Here is a 6,047-nt window from a genome sequence, read left to right as displayed (position 1 = left end):
TCAACAAAGGAGCAGCTCCAGGCGTGCGCCTGTGTCCCATAAGTAAAGGGCCGGCTGGCTAATTTCTTAAACGGTGGTGTAACCCACAAAGTGCACTAGTCTCCAACAAAAATAAAAAATTATTTTCTGTGTTTGTGTGCGCCTTATCCGCACGTACATATCAATATAACATAAATGGAGGACCAAACTTTCTCCGATAAAAATAAAATAGGGAAAGATCAAGAACCACTTCCTCCTAGTGCTGAAGCTGCTGCCACTAGTCATGACATAGATGATAACATGCCATCAACGTCGTCTGCCAAGACCGTTGCCCAATGTCATAGTAGAGGGCACATACAATCCCATATTACAAAGTTCAGGAAAATGACCTTGAAAAAAACATTTAAATCATCTGAAGAGAAACGTAAACTTGCCAACATGCCATTTATGACACGGAGTGGCAAGGAACGGCTAAGGTCTTTCCCTATGTTCATGACTAGTGGTTCAGCTTCACATGACGATGGAAGCCCTCCTCCTGCTAAAAAAATCAAATGAGTTAAGCTGGCAAAAGCACAGCGAAGAACTGTGCGTTCTAAGAAGATATCACAAATCCCCAAGGAGAGTCCAAGTGTGGTGGCGGTTGCGATGCCTGACCTTCCCAGCCCTGGACGGGAAGAGGTGGCTCTTTCCACCATATGCACGCCCCCTGCAAGTGCTGAAAGGAGCACCCACAGTCCACTTGCTGATATGCAAATTGAAGATGTCACTGTTGAAGTACAACAGGATGAGGATACTGGTGTAGCTGGCACTGAGGAGGAAGTTGGCGAGGAGGATTCTGATGGTGATGTGGTTTGTTTAAATCAGGCTCCGGGGGAGACAGTTGTTGTCTGTGGGATGAAAAAGCCCATCACGGTCATGCCTGGGCAGAAGACCAAACATTCCACCTCTTTGGTCTGGCAATATTTCTATCCAAATCCGGACAACAACTGTCTTGCCATATGTACCATATGTAAAGGTAAAATAAGTAGGAGTAGGGATGTTAACCACCTAGGAACATCCTCCCTTATACGGCACCTGCAGCGCGTTCATAAATAGTTACTGTCAAGTTCAGAAACTTTGGCTAAGACCGTAAGCAGTCCAGGGACACCTAAATCCCGTTGTCCTATTGTATCCAAGCGCTTGCAAACCACACCGTAAACTCCCCCCTCATCAATTTCCTCCTTAGTCAGGATCGGAAGTAGTCCTGCAGGCCATGTCACTGGCATGACTGACTCTCCTATCCGGGATTCCTCCGGAGGATCCTGCATTGCTATGCCTCCTGCTGCCGCTGCTGCTGTTGCTGCTGCTGGGAGTCATTCATCATCCCAGAGAGGAAGTAGGAACACCACTACTTTTACTAAACATTTGACCCTCCAACAGTCCTTAGCGAGGAGGATGAAGTACGACAGCAGTCATCCTGAAGCAAAACGTATAACTGAGGCCTTGACTGCTATGTTGGTGCTAGACGTGCGTCCGGTATGCGCCATTAGTGCAGTGGGATTTAGACAATTGATGGAGGTAGTGTGTCCCCGGTTCCAAATCCCGTCTAGATTCCACTTCACTAGGCAGTCGATACCGAGACTGTACAGAAACGTCAGAAAAAGTGTCCTCAGTGTCCTGAAAAATGCGGTTGTACCCAATGTCCACTTAACCACGGACATGTGGACAAGTGGAACAGGGCAGACTAAGGACTATATGACTGTGACAGCCCACTGGGTAGATGTATTACTTTACGCAGCAACAACAGCAGCGTCACCAGTAGCAGCATCTCAAAAACGCCAGCTCGTTCCAAGGCAGGCTACGCTGTGTATCACCGGTTTCAGTAAGAGGCACACCGCCGACAAACTCATAGAGAAACTGAGGGAAATCATCGCCCAGTGGCTTACCCCACTTAGACTCTCCTGGGGATTTGTGATATCTGACAACGCCACCAATATTGTGCGGGCATTACATCTGGGCAAATTCCAGCACGTCCCATGTTTTGCTCACCCAATAAACTTGGTGGTACAGAATTTTCTGAAAAGCGACAGGGGCGTGCAGGAGACGCTTTGGGTGGCCCTAAAAATTTCTGGCCACTTTTGCCATTCAGCGACTGCGTGCGCCTGTGTCATAAGTAAAGGGCTGGCTGGCTTGTCTGTTAAAGGGTGCTGTAACCCCCAAAGTGCACTCCAAACAAAATAAAAAATTCTTCTTTTTTTTTCTCTTTGTGAATTGTGTGGACTGTAGCCACACCTGCATCCTCAAAGCAGCAGCGACAAGCGTGCGTCTGTCTGTTAAAGGGTGGTGTAACCCTCAAAGTGCGCTCCACAAACAATAAAAAAATTCTTTTTTTTTCTGTCTTTGTGAATTGTGTGGGCTGTAGCCGCACCTGCATCCTCAAAGCAGCAGCGACAAGCTGTCTGTTAAAGGGTTACATCGGTGACAGCATCCAAGTAGGCATGTCAGACAGTCCGTACCTGTACTGGCAACAAACAAGAGGCAATTTGGAGGCCCCTGTACAAACTGGCTTTATTTTACCTGAGTTGCCCCCCTCCAGTGTGTACTCCGAAAGAGTGTTTAGTGCAGCCGAGAACCTTGTCAGCGAAAGGCGTAGGAGGTTGCTTCCACAAAATGTGGAGATGATGTTCATAAAAATGAATTATCAACTCTTCCAGGGAGACCAGCCTCCAGAACGTACAGAGGGACCTGTGGTGGTGGATTCCAGCGGGGACGAATTAATACTCTGTGAGGATGAGGATGTACACAACACTGAAGAGGGTGAGGAATCGGTGGATGAGGAGGATGAGGACAACATCTTGCATCCGTAGAGCCAGTTTGTGCAGGGACAGATTAATTGCCAGCTTGTTTTGTGGGGGCCCAAACGAACCAATCATTTCAGCCACAGTCGTGTGGCAGACCCTGGTGCTGAAATGATTGGTTTGTTAAAGTGTGCATGTTCTGTTTATACAACATAAGGGTGGGTGGGAGGGCCCAAGGACAATTCCATTCTTGCACCTCTTTTTTTTCTTTGCATTATGTACTGTTTGGGGCCTAGTTTTTCAAACTGCCATCCTGTCTGCCACTACAGTGTCACTCCTAGATGGGCCACGTGTTTGTGCCGGCCACTCGTGTCGCTTAGGATAGTCATCCAGCTACCTCGGTGCAACCTTTTGGACATAAAAACACTATTGTGAGGTGTGAGGTGTTCAGAATAGACTGGAAATGAGTGGAAATTAAGGTTATTGAGGTTAATAATAGCATAGGAGCAGAAAAACCCACAAATTCTGTGATTTTAGCTGTTTTTATGCTTTTTTTTAAAAAAAAATCCAGATCCAAAACACAAAACCCAGAACCCAAAACACCGAAGGGTGGTTTTGGCAAAACCAATCCAGATCCAAAACACGAAGAAAGATCCAGATCCAAAACCAAAACACGAAAAGTGGCCGGTGCACACCCCTAGTGTGTATATATACATACTTCTACCTGTGTCCCCCTCTTCATACTCATTTGGCCCCTCAGGTGAAAATTACTGTGCACAGGTGGAGTGGTGGATAAGTTTTGTGTTCTGTGTATATATATATATATATATATAATTTTTTTATTAACACACAACTTATCCGCCACTCCACCTGTGCAAAGTCAATGAGTACGAGGGGTGGGCGCATGCAGAAGTTTTGCCTAGGGTGCCAAGAAGTCTAGCACCAGCCCTGAATACAGCAGCTCTCTCCCCTCGCAGCACAACACCGCACTCAGCACAGCAGCCCTCACCCCTTACAGCACAGTACCTCTCTCAGCACATCAAAGTACCACTCTCCCCTCACAGAACAGCACCCCTCTCCCCTCACAGCTCAGCAACCCCTTATAGCACAGCACCCCTTACAGTAGAGTACCCCTCTCAGCACATAATAGCACTCCTCCCAGCATAGCAACCCTCTCAACACAGCACCTCTCTTCCCTCACAGTACAGCACCTCTCTCCCCTCTCTCCTCTCACAGCACAGCACCCCTCACAGCACCACACCCCTCTCAGCACATCATAGCACCCCTCCCAGCATAGCATAGCACTCCTCTCAGCACAGCAACTCTTTCCCTCACAGTACAGCACCTCTCTTCCCTCACAGCACAACATCCCTCTCAACATAGCACATCACCACTCTCCCGTCATAGAACAGCATCCTCTCGGGTGCCTGCTTCACAGCACCCATCACATCATAGCACCCATCCAAGCAAAGCATAGGCAGCCCTCTTGACACAGCACCTTTCTTCCCTCACAGCAAGCATACTTACCTACTTTTAGTATTTGCTACTCGGCAGATGCCTAGAGAGCAGACACAGGTGGCAACATTGGGGGTGTGGGACAGATTCCTACATCATTAGGCCCCGTTCCTGTCATGGCACACTGCCACGAATTACAGGAGCGTGAGGAGTATTCGGGGCTAAATGAAGCAGTTTTCGCATCTTTTTGCCCAGTCCACTTTATACGGAGACGACTCACTTCACCATTATAATAAATTTAATCTATGAGGCTAAACTGAACAGTATTTCAGGATAAAACCTGAAAAGTTTTATTTAATGAACAAAGTGGTTGTAAAGTGGTAAAAGGTTTACACCTTTACTTTATGTATAGCACCTTGTCTGACTTTTCACACACATACAGTAAGAGCTCTTGTTTGCTGCGGTATCTTCCGAGATAGGCACTTTTATGTTCAGTATGCTGGACGGATAACCTTGGTGCACAAGTTCAAAACTAAAGTGTTTTCCACTATGCATTGAGTGCATGTTGTGAATGAGGTCCAATAAATTATTATTAATGGACACACTTTAATGTAAAGATGCCTTGATATATTTTTCTTATTTAATAGAACAAAAGTGAAATATATAAATACTATGCTAACCAATTAATTTACCTTTTTATTTCCAGTACTTAATTTGATAACTAACAATATGTAATAGACAAGGAGACACTATAGTTTTACATATAAAGGAGCTTATTATAAGTAGAGAGGAGCGGATTTGGATCTCAGAGATCTGAACCCACCCAAACTTCGGGGATCTGAGTCAGATCCGAGTCGGCTTAGGTTTTCCCACCTGACTCGGATCTGAAAACGAGGCAAAACGTAATCATCCCGCTGTCGGATTCTAGCGGGTTTGGATTCGATAAAGGTCCCGCGATCGCCTCCATTTTTCATTCAGGCTGTGGAGATTGAAGAGGGAGGGAGCTGGGAGCTGTGCTATTCTGTTCTGATGTGCATAGGGGCTGGCTACTGTTGTGTCAGGGGCTGGCTGCTTATGTCCATAGGGGGCAGGGATGGCTGTTGTCCATATACTCGGGCTGGCTTGCTGTTGTCCTGTCCACTCCATAGGGGCTGGCTGTTGTCCATAATATCCATATATACTGGGGCTGGCTGGCTGTTGTCCTGTCCACTCCATAGGGGTTGGCTGTTGTCTATAGGGGCTGACTGTGCTGCTGTGTTGTCCAGGGGGTGCTTTGTCCATCAGGGTTGCTATTAACCCCCAGTGTGAAAATAATAAAGTATTTTATTTTTATTTCTGTGTGTGTGTGCGCCTGTTAGCCACATTTACCAGCAACGTAGGTGCGCAGGGGTGCTGTGCTGCCTGTGTTTCATTTATTAAGGGGCTGCTGCCTCATTCAGGTGTGCTCTTCACCAGTGTGAAAAAAATAAAATCAATTTTTTTATATGTGCGTGTTAGCCTGCCACACCACCAGTGTGAATATAAAAACAATTTTTTGTGAGTGCGTGTTAGCCTGTCACACCACCATTTTAAAAATAAAAACATTTTTTTTGTGTGTGCGTGCTAGCCTGCCACACACTACCAGTGTGAAAACTATTTTTTGTGTGTACACCACCAGTGTAAAAATAAAAACAAATTTTTGGTGTGTGCGTGTTAGCCACACCACCAGTGAAAAATGAAAAACATTTTTTGTGTGTGCGTGTGAATGTTAGCCACACCACCAGTGAGAAAATAAAAACAATTTTTTGTGTGTGCGTAAATGCGTATTAACCACTCTACCAGTGAGAAAATAAAAAC

This window comes from Taudactylus pleione, unplaced genomic scaffold, assembly GCF_031769625.1.
Source record: "Taudactylus pleione unplaced genomic scaffold, aTauple2 ptg000036l, whole genome shotgun sequence".
Taxonomy (NCBI): domain Eukaryota; kingdom Metazoa; phylum Chordata; class Amphibia; order Anura; family Myobatrachidae; genus Taudactylus; species Taudactylus pleione.
The sequence above is the reverse complement of the archived record's forward strand: the minus strand, read 5'-3'. Positions refer to the sequence as shown.